This window comes from Triticum aestivum, chromosome 4A, assembly GCF_018294505.1.
Source record: "Triticum aestivum cultivar Chinese Spring chromosome 4A, IWGSC CS RefSeq v2.1, whole genome shotgun sequence".
NCBI classification, from domain to species: Eukaryota; Viridiplantae; Streptophyta; class Magnoliopsida; order Poales; family Poaceae; genus Triticum; species Triticum aestivum.
In genome coordinates, this window is record NC_057803.1 from 754,103,412 (window position 1) to 754,114,656 (window position 11,245).

Consider the following 11,245-nt stretch of genomic DNA (forward strand, 5'->3'; position numbering starts at 1 on the left):
AACCGCTGAGCGCGGGAGGGCAACCAACATGCGGGCGAACTGTGTCACAGATCACACACGCGCCTTGTCCTACGTGGCACAGAAAATCGACCAGATTCTGCTAAGATTCATGCATAAAGTACTGGACGGTGATGGATGCGTGTGGTCGAGATGGTGAACGCCCACACGTGTGGGCGTTAACATTTCCGTTTTTTATAGATATTCCATCCTCTCTTTTTTGTGAAAGATAGATATTCCATCTTTGATAGATGTACGTGACAGACTTGATATAATTTGATCAGTGTGGACGAACATGATGTCTTGTTTGTCTTTTGTCTTACTATCACATATGCCCGTGCATTGCAACGGGAAAAATTGATGTTTTGTCCGAGCATAATATCCCACAGCACCAGATTCACCATGAAAAAAATATGCTGCAATGCAACATCCTTCTACAAAATAAACATAAAAAACTATGATGCAATTTAGTCATGTTCATATTTTCTTCGCCGGGCATAATCTCCCACTGATTCCATTTAAGTATAATTCTTCCTTTAATTACAATGACATCCTCACCAGTTTTAGTCGGAATCAAATCCTTCCTTTTCTAATTTAGTAGTCCCAAGACATTGAAGCCAACAGATCCTTCCCTCCAATTATCCTACCTTTTTACCTCAAATCCTTCCTTTAATTAGCCTCATCTATTTGAATATTTTATTTATTAAGATCACAATCTTTCTTTTAATTATTCCACCGGTTTATCCATAATCCTTTCTTTAATTAGCCACATATGTTTAAATATTCTATTTAAGCCCACAATCCTTCTTTAATTAGCTCATTCACTTAATTAGCTCGCCCTAGACATAAGGACCGCCATTTGTATATTTGAAGCGAGTTGGGATTAGTAAATGTGAAAGACACTTAGGTTGTTGGTTGTTACGTCGAAGCCAAAACAGGAGGTCATGTGTTCAATTCCCACAATGTTGATTTATATCGACCCAATATTTTTCACGGTCTCTATGGAGGCCTATAAAAGACGTTCAAGCTGATGGAGGAGAGCATGAGACGCTCCTCCTCCAGGAAGGGAACGGGAACATGATCGAGGCCAGGTTGTTGTGAGCCACAGGAGAGAAAAAACGGCAATTAGGAAACGTTGTCACAACTCTGTATTGTAATTCATTCTTTAGTTTAGAAGAGGAAGAAGACTGATTGATCCCTTTGTCACTAGTAGAAAAATGACCTAATGTTCAGTCCTTTAGTTCCGGTTTGTAAATTAACCGATACTAATGATTTGTAAATTAACCGGCACTAATGTGATCATTAGTGTTGGTTCAAATGGCTATGCATTACTCCCGATTCGTGTTGAACCTTTAGTACCGGTTCGTAGCATGAACCGGTACTAAAGGGGTGATGACATGCTGGCGTCAGGTCGGGGCCCCACAAGCCCCTTTAGTCCCGGTTTGTGACACGAACCGGGACTAAAGGTCTAACCTATAGTGCTGGTTTGTGTCACTGACTGAGACAAAATGGGTCTAATCTTTGGTCCCGGTTGGAGACACAAACCGGGACTAAAGGGCAATTTTCAAACTCTACCCCCTATATCGCCATTTCAGTTTTGTAAAAAACAAAAGAAAATGATAAAAAATTTAAAAATTAAAATCCTTCAAGATGTAGTTATGTTACCGCATCTACTAGTTAGAAAAATTAAAAAACTTAAATTTGGACATGTTTTGCAAAAAAGTGTTATCAAAAAGTAAAACGGCCATATCTTTTGCATACGATGTCGAAAATAAAATGTATAATATATCAAAAAAATCAGCACGAAAATCCGCATCCGATTTTGACCGCCTAGGGCTTGTATGTAAATTTTTAGAATCCTCAAATTCTAAAAGGAAAAAAAAGATATGCTCAAATTTCCTTTTTCTATTTTTCGTTAAATCTGGTGAAATTATGATCAAACTACGGTCAAACTAATTATTCAAAAATATTAGTGTTAATAAATAATTATTTTAGTTTTTTTGACTTTTGGTCAAACTGTGGTCAAACTACTTATTTAAGAAATATTTCTGTTATTAAATAATAATTATTTTTTAGAATAATAGACTCAAACTCAAACGGTGAAACATGTGACTTCATACTCAAGCTAAATTCCAGAGGGTTAATAGGATTGACAGCTTACTATTGTCAGGTGAACAACAAGTGCAGACTTGGAAACTAGGGGGATTGAAAAAAAATCCTTTAGTAACGGTTGGTGTTACCAACCGGTACTAAAGGTCCCCCAGACCATCGCGCGGGCTCGTGCCACGTGGTGGGCCTTTGGCCCCGGTTCGTGTTGAACTGAGACTAAACACTAGTAGAAAAATGACTTTTAGTACCGGTTCGTAAGGACCTTTAGTACCGGTTCTGGAACCGGTACTAAAGAGTGGGGACTAAAGGTCCCCCCCCCCCTTTAGTACCGGTTCAACACGAACCGGGACCAAAGGCCCACCACGTGGCACGAGGCGCGCCGTGGTCTGGGGGACCTTTAGTCCCGGTTGGTAAGGATTTTTTCTATTTTTATTTTTGAAATAAAGCAAAAACAGCCCGCCTACTGGGCCGGCACCGCCTGCATACGACTAGAAACCCAATCTCTAGTTGGGCCAGGATGCAGGCCCGTATGGCCCAGTAGGCCCCACAGGGCAGAAGACTTGCAATAGGCCCACAAAGGCCTGCTTAGAGAGGAGCTCGACACGGTAGCCGCGGCGGGGCTTATAAACCGGTGCGAGCTCCTCTCAACTAGCGAGGTGAGACTAAACATTATGCACTGCGGGTGGCAGCGCACCACCTTTAATACCGGTTGGTGGCTCCAACCGGTACTAAAGGGGGGGGTCTTTAGTACCGGTTGGAGCCACCAACCCATACTAAAGGCCACCACCTTTATTACCGGTTGGTGGTTCCAACCAGTACTAAAGACCCCCCTTTAGTACCAGTTGGAGACACCAACCCGTAGTAAAGGCCACCACCTCTTTAATACCGGTTCGTGGCACAAACCGGTACTAAAGGTTCGCCACGAACCGGTACTAATGAGCGCCGCCCGCCTGACCATTGAAACCGGCACTAATGGTCACGTTAGTACCGGTTCAATTGTAAACCGAGATTAATGAGTTTCACATTAGACCCTTTTTCTACTAGTGAAAGGGGGGTATCTTTAGTCCCCATCCTTTAGTGCCGGTTATAGAACCGGGACTAAAGGTCCTTACAAACCTGTACAACGGGGCGTTTTTCTACTAGTGTGTGCTTTCACAGGCCAGGAAAGAAATCTGATGACATTGTAGTATGCAAAGTTTGGATCTGTGTTTTTGCCCCCTACTTGGCCAGAAAATACTTTTGCAGATTTTGCAGTTTGGATCACACTCATTGCTTCATGGCAATTTTGGATGACACTCACTCTTTGTTTCATGGTGGCATACTCGCATAGATCACTCTCAGCATTTGTTCTAATACGTTGTTGAAGCTCGGCGCTGGACATGATAGATTACATCTACATCAGTGAACATATGGAAATACACTGACAACCACATCAATTAAGCTTTTTGTAGCCTGCACGATTAATATTAATTACAAAATACGTACTGCATATCAATGATCTCAAGAAAAGACCCCCTCCCCCTCGCGCCGCCTGCCCCTGGACGACGCCAGGGGCCCCGAAACCCTAGCTCCGCCAGCACCCTCTAGCGCCTCCTTCTGCCACTGGCGTGGGCCACGGTGGCGGTGGGCCCAGTGCCGAAGGCACCTGGGCGGGTGGACGCGGTGGATCTCATTTGAGGCGGCAGGGGCGACTCCTCTCGTGCGATCCGAAGGCGGCCCTGAATGGACGTCGACGGTGGCACGCCCCATCTGGCGGGGTGGGCTGTTCTGGTCGGGATGGTGACGACGGTGACTGCGGATCCACCGCTCCGATCGGATCCGCTGCGGGGAGGCCTTCCACCGACTGGCGGCGTGTGGAGGGGCCGGCGAGGAGATGTCGGATCTCTGCAGGAGTACCGACAACGACGTACGTCTTCGTGGCGAAGTTCCGCTCGGTTCCAGCCAGCCGCGAGGTCGTGAAGACGTGGCTTCCGAAGAAAATCGAGCCTGACTGTGGTCTTGGTGGACGATGGCGGCGTCTCGGATGTTGTTCCCTTCTCGAGGCATCATTGTTGCAGGTCACGCCAACCTAATCGGGAAGTTTCGGGGGAAACCCTAGATCTGGGTCTACCGGATCAGACGATGACGGTGCCTTCGGTGTCATTCTCCCTCCTGGGGGCATCATTTTGGAGCAACTGCTAGTTGGAGGGGACAAGAGGGAGGAGTGGTGTTTCATCTTGCCCAGTGATGACGGCGGATCTCGGCGGCGTGGAGGAGTGGAGACTCGGTGCCCGATTAGCGGAGATGGACACGCGCAGGAGGGTGACACTGTCTGGCGTCGTGGTGGCGTCGGCGGTAGCTAGACCGGGCAACGTAAATGCAGTAGTACAACTCTGAAGATGGATTCATGGCAGGTGGCTGCAGCGGCCTCATACCCGGCAGGCATCGTGGTTGAGGAGCACGCCAGACTGGTGGGTACCCATACCCGGCAGGCATCTTGGTTGGGACCTCAAGTCTTAGATGTTAGGTTTGGCTGCGAGGTCTGTTTGGTATTAGGCCTAGACTATCAGCGCCCATTCGTCAACGTAGCGACAGATGTTCCTTAGACGGTGGCTTTAGTCTTACTGTTGTATGACTTTGTAAGGTCTTGTATCAATAATTAATAAAATGAATGTATGCATCGTCTAGATGCAGAGGCCGGGGGTCTTCCTCCTTTTCTTAAAAAAAACATACTGCGTATCAATAAACAGATGATTATAGGCACGACAGCACTAGCAAGCATGAAACGCTTGATTAAGTTAAGAGGTGACATGAATTAATTCTAAGTACAAACTAGAAAAAAAAATATAATGAAGCAGAGATTAGCCGCAGCATGTATATAATTGTTGACATCAAAGTTTCGTGTCGTCAATGATGATGTCGGCGGCAGGATGATGTGGCTTAAATGCTCCCTCCAACAGCTGCCTCACATATGTCCTGTGTAGTTGTGTAGAAGTGTCCCAATTGCAGCATTCGAAGGCCACATGTAAACTGATTTGTTTAAGGGTGCCACTTGGCAAGTGCTGGATGCCAACTGGTAGGAACTGAGGAGCCATGTGGTGACGGAACCATATGTCAAGCTGCTCTAGCTTGGGCATAGCCCCCTCCTCAAAGGTCAGTGACGCCATTGAACAGTCGAAAATCATGCGCTTGAGTGCTCTGAATGCCCCGCTGACAGTGCCACTGCCAGGGATGACTACACTTTCTTCCTTTTCTTCTTCACCCATACCATAAGTACTCAAATGGAAGTAGGCAAGTGAAGGCAACTGTGCAACAATACTGACACCATCAGCCACCTCCCTCACACTAATACAAAATTTGTAGAGGCCGTGGAGCTGACCAATCCACTCGGGGCACCTTTCAAACATGCAGGCCCACAGATCGAGCTCCTGAATATGAGAGCCCCGAGGCAATGGTGTTCTGGTAATCCAGCCTGGGACATCTGGTATGTAAACCAATCCTCCTTTGAAATTAAAGGCCCTGAGGTTGGCGGAAAGCTTGCAGATGGAAGAGTACAAGGCATCCATGGTGGTCTCATGCACAAATTGACTCGGATTCGAACACACCTGAAGTTTTCTCAATTTGGTCAGCTTGCTGAGCCCCTTGATATTCTCTACCGAGCTTCTATACAAACATACACCTTCTAGGGTGCGCAAGGATTTCAACCTGTCGATCCCGTCCGGCAACACTAATATCCTCAAGCGGAGATGCGATAACCATGGCAAACTGACAATATCTGATGGGAGATTTTCCTGTGTAGCTCCAGCTATGTCTATCGTCTCCAATTGCTGTAGCTCCCCAATTTGATTAGGTAGCTTCAACTCATAGGTTTGATAACATGGACTGCATGCTACCTTTAAATACCTTAGGAGAAACAACCTACTGATACCGGTGAGGTCTAGGTGATTGTTCCGGCAAGAATAATTATGATGTTCAATGTGTAGCACTCGGACATACTTGAACTCCAGAAAATATGGCATAAGTGAGCTCCGGCAAAATAAGACGGACCGAACATGTGATAGTGACCCTTTGTTGATTGTTTTCGAAGTTCTCGTATCCTCTTCATCATTGTACTGGACCGAGACTCGGCGGATCTCCCCTGTCTCATCTTTCGAACCATCAATTACATGAATAAAGTTCTCTTTACTTGACTTGGATCTCATCAAATCAAGAATTATATCATGTACTTTGCAAGACAACACTTCATTGCTGTAGTCATCTGTCTTCCCAGGTTGGATCATACACATGCTCATAAGCTCTTTTGAAGTACTTTTCTGCAACATCCTCTGCATCCAGCCCACTGTTTCTACTCACGTGCACGAAACCTTCGGCTACCCATTTCTTCAACAAATCATCTTTATCTATCTCCCAATCCTCTGGATACATACAAACATGAAGCAGGCATGTCTTAAGATGATCGGGAAGATGTATGTAGCTAAGATCCAATATTTGCCTCATCTTTTCAAGATCATCACTTTCAGTCACAGCACCCAAAGATTTCCATATATACTCCCAGGTTGACTCTTCCTCAGTAGCTAGAAGGCTTGCTATACTGTTAATAGCAAGTGGCATACCACCACACTTCCTCAGAATATATTTTGAAATCTCTTCTTTTCTGGGTGTATCAAGGCAATCTTTTTGGGGACCAAGTATTCTTCTGAAAAATAGTCTTCTCGAGTCTTCTTCACTTAGCGATTTCATCCTATAAACATACTTGCTTTCATGCTCGCAACAGACACGAACAACACGTTCAATCCTTGTTGTTGTTATCACTCTACTGCCATGGTTGTTTCTTGGAAAAGCAGATGTAATACTACCCCATGCTTCCGGATCCCATATATCATCAATTACTATGAAGTATCTACAAAAAATGCCACACAAGTAAGAAACAAAGTAGTAGTGAAATCTTAGTAAACTTATCAGAGGGTCAACTATAGTTTCATATATATCTATGTAAAGCACACCCATTACATGTGGATTAGTGGATGGCACAGCCATATATGCATGCAAATTAGGACAAAGTAAAAGGGCATGTCAAGTAATCAAGAAAATATTGAGTTTGAATTCTTCAATTAATGTAGGTTGCTTATGTACCCTCATCACCATGGGCTTATTTTGTGTGGGGGTGGGGAGGAGGGGATGTGCACCTCTTATCTTGGAGAAAATCTTCGAGTTTGTCTTTGAGCTGCCACACTTCCAAGTTTGAAGCATTGAAGTTGTTTCCAACTGCAATGAGAATGTTCATCAAAACTTTCTTCACATCGGGATTCTGGCCCACCGGAACAAAAGCTTTAGAATTGTATTGTGCCTTGAGCTTGTCATACACTGTCTTGGCAAGTGTGGTCTTGCCCAGTCCTCCCAATCCGATGATGGAGGCTATTATGAGCTCTTGCTTTGATACATTGCCATCCTCCTCAAACATCCTTATTATCTCATTTGTTCGTCTTTCGATGCCAATGAGTTGTTCTTTATTTATGTATATAGACATCCGAGGGCCAATGGGAACCAAGGCAGTTGCATTAGCTACAACATTGTTGACATTGAAGTTGTACTTCTGTTGCCTATCAACCACGGCCTGAACTTGGTTCTTGATGTCTTTGATCACATCACCAATCTGATGATGAGTCGTCATGTCATTCTCCAAGAACTTTAGCCCCTCATGCGGGAGCTCCTTAAAGCCATTCCCATTGGAGTCAGGCTCAATGCGCACCACGAAGCTGTCAACCATATCCTCAATGTTATATGACAGCTCCCTGACTTCGTCAACCCAAATATCTACCCCATCAAGTTTTTTCAGATTGGGGAGGTCTTTGTGGATCTTTGCCAGGTTTTCTGAGAAAGACTCAATATCTCTCTTCATGCTCCTGTCCAGATTATAGTTCTCCTTAACGAGCTTGCCCAGCTTGTCGAGCACACTGCCCATAGCCCCCCTTGTGACATCCATGGCTCGGCTCCTTTTCCCTAGGTATGTTGTGTTGGTAGGATAATGGTGTGAAAAGCTCTGTGGTGGGTAGAATTTACACTGCTCTATTTGCTCGGTACAGTGTCCTTGCGTGCTTAAATCGATGTCCTTATAAGCAGACCCAACAGTCTTTCTCTTTTTCGCCTGTGAGCATAGAAATTAATTTGTCAAGAAACAATCCAGGAGGAAGAAACATAAGACACATATAAACGCTTTAAGCCGGGTCACAATTGATCACCTCGGGGACTTCCTCGGCTGACATGTTCGTGTCTTCTCTACTCTTGCAGTTTTCTTGGGGCTTCGTAGGCTCATATACAACCATCAAATTCACCTCATCAACCACTTTACCTGCCCCTTCATGGAATACATGCTCAGTGATATCCTTGACGCTAAGACCCTCACTCACTTTTGTGCTCTTCACGATGAACTTGTCAGCATTTTGTGTAACTTGCGATGCCCATTCCTGTGGCTGCACTGTTATCTGAACAAGATACTCGTTGCATTCTGGAGGCACAATGCCTTTGTCTGGCCGTATGGTGTACTCCTTGCTTGGTCTTTCAATGTTGAAGGCAAAACATGCCATTGTCTTGTTGGTTAGCTTAACTGAGCATGACATCTCCTTGTGAAGCTTAAAAGTAAAATGTAGCTCGAGCGGCTCAATACCAAGCATGACATCGTACAGATAAGTGCTTTCCTGTGAGTCAAGAGCTAGATGTGTTATCGTAATGTACGCCTTTTTTTTCCAGAAAGTATATATAATTTAGGTTACTAGGATAGTTGTCAAACACAAATTTGGGATTATGCTGACCTAGCAGGGTTAGGATTAGCTAAACAAAAAGTATTTTAATCTGGAACCAAATTAACACAGCAGGAGAGTTGAATAACTGAACTTCATTAGCTATCTGATCTCAGCTAGAAAGTTATCTCTTTTGATTCCAAATGATACATTCATTTCCACAGTTTTGATTACAAGGTATCTTAAACTAGCTAGTTTACCTGGCCAGTGTGCCCATCCCCATCCGTACTTTCAGATTTCCTCAAAAAGCTGATTATATCACCTGTAGAAGGTCTATATTTTGGTTCTTGTTGCCTGCAGCGTACTGCTATTTCGATGCATCTAGTTACTTGCTGGTATTGTAGTAATGTTGGTGGCTTATTCCACCTATGTCTCCACCTTCGAAGTACCTACATTTAACAAATTGTTAATTATTTGTGATAATCCCAGAATCTTACAGTGCATAGTATGTACATCTCATGGTGTGTATATCTTGCTGTCAATTTGTTAGTTCAATGTCAGAGGTTAGCCTTGCAGTGTGTGTGTCACTTCTCCCCAACAGCGTAAAAGAAACATATTCACCCGTGTGCTATATATGTCCAAAAACATGTTTAAATTACATATACCATTCATATTCAGTAGGATAGTATGCATGTTAAAGTGCAAACAGTTAAAAGATGCAGGCAAAATATTGTTGTCGTTCAAAAGAGTGAGAGGAATATCCCCTTACATTATTTTTGTCAGGGACGCTCATACACCCTGTTACTAATTCAAAAATAATGGCACCCAAACTATATATGTCAGACTTGGCTGAAGTTTTTCCATCTTTCACGTATTCCGGAGCGATATATCCTCTGCAAAAAAAATACGAGTGTGATGCATTATGGCACAAAGTAATTGTAGGATTGTATGACAGAGAAATGTCAATTAACTAGTAGTTCTTCTGACGCATAGCTTACTGTGTTCCAATAGGTTGACCCTTAGTATGTGAGTTTTCATCTGGTCTTGACAAACCAAAATCAGTGATTTTTGGAACCATATATTTGCCATGTAGTAAAATATTTGCCGGTTTAAGGTCCATATGAACAATCTTTTTTTCCTCGTGAAGATAACACAGACCCTCGCAAATTCCGGTGATTATTTCATAACGTGTTTCCCATTTAAGTCCCCTCAATTCATCTGTAGAAGAATGTATACATACATACAAAAGTAAGGAGTTATGTTGGACTACATACTTAGCAATAATAAACTTTTAGTTCAGTCCCTGACTGTGGGTCCGGACTCACTAGTCTAGACAATAAGGTATAGAAGTAAAGAGAAGAGCAATAAGGTCGTACCGGTAATATACTTATCAAGGCTTCCATTGCTGATGTACTCCAAACAGAACAATCTTTCTCTCACGTTGGCCAAGACAGTTTCTTTCAACCCAGCCTTTTCTATGGGTTTCATGTATGTATTAGAACAGAAGCCAAGACACCGGACTACATTTTGATGATTAGTCTTCCACATGCTATTAAACTCACGGCGAAATAGCTTGTCATCAAGATCAATCTTGTGTATGTTAACATAGATCCTCTTCACAGCTACAAACCCGTTTTGCAGTGCACCCTGTTAGTCATCATTTAAAACATGATCAGACCTACAATACCAAAACAGTCGCCAAGTTCTGCTTCTACAGGTGGTTTTTTATTTGGAAGCAAAACAACTGGGGACTTTCCCACTTTTAGTGTTATTAAAAAATTAAAGCATGTAAAAGGGTTAAAAAAAGAAAGAAGAATCGATATTGTCAATCGAACTGTACCTAGTAAACCGCTCCAAATCCACCCTGACCAATTTTTCTCTCTTCGGAGAAATCATTCGTGATGCGCTGTAACAGTGCTAATGACAGATCCTTCGGGTCCTCATCTCCGTTAAGTATACTCTCCAGCACAGCTTCGTCCCCCATTGTAGGTATACGGTGTTGTCTGGAACAAAAGCATGAAAAAGTTAGTTTGCTTGGGACAGACAGGCTTGCAGGAATTGGTAGCAAGGAAATGCGTACCTGCTGGAGATTTAGCCCTGTATGTAGTAGTGTATGAAGCATAAACTGGAACTGCTCCAAGCGATTTCGGCACATTAAAGAAGATGAAAAGATGGTTCTTAAGATATATGCTCTAATTAATGTGTATAGGAAAATGATAACTCAAGAGGCGAGAAGGAGAAGGAATATTCCAGCACAATCAAGACTGCTAGCTCGTAATAAAGATGCTCACCAGACATTTGGACGTATCATGGAACAGGAGCAGAGAGCAAACCAAAACTACATTACTATGCATGCTTCGCCAACCGGTGGCCTGGCTGTTCTGCAATTCTGCGTTGTTGTTGTTGCCGTTGTTGTTGTTGTT

The 11,245-nt window shown here is 43.5% G+C and overlaps 1 pseudogene; it reads right to left on the bottom strand.

Annotated features, from left to right (window-relative positions):
• Nucleotides 1-4,914: 4,914 nt before the first annotated feature.
• LOC123083689 (disease resistance protein RGA5-like) lies at nucleotides 4,915-10,806 on the bottom strand (annotated as a pseudogene).
• Between the last annotated feature and the right edge of the window lie 439 nt (nucleotides 10,807-11,245).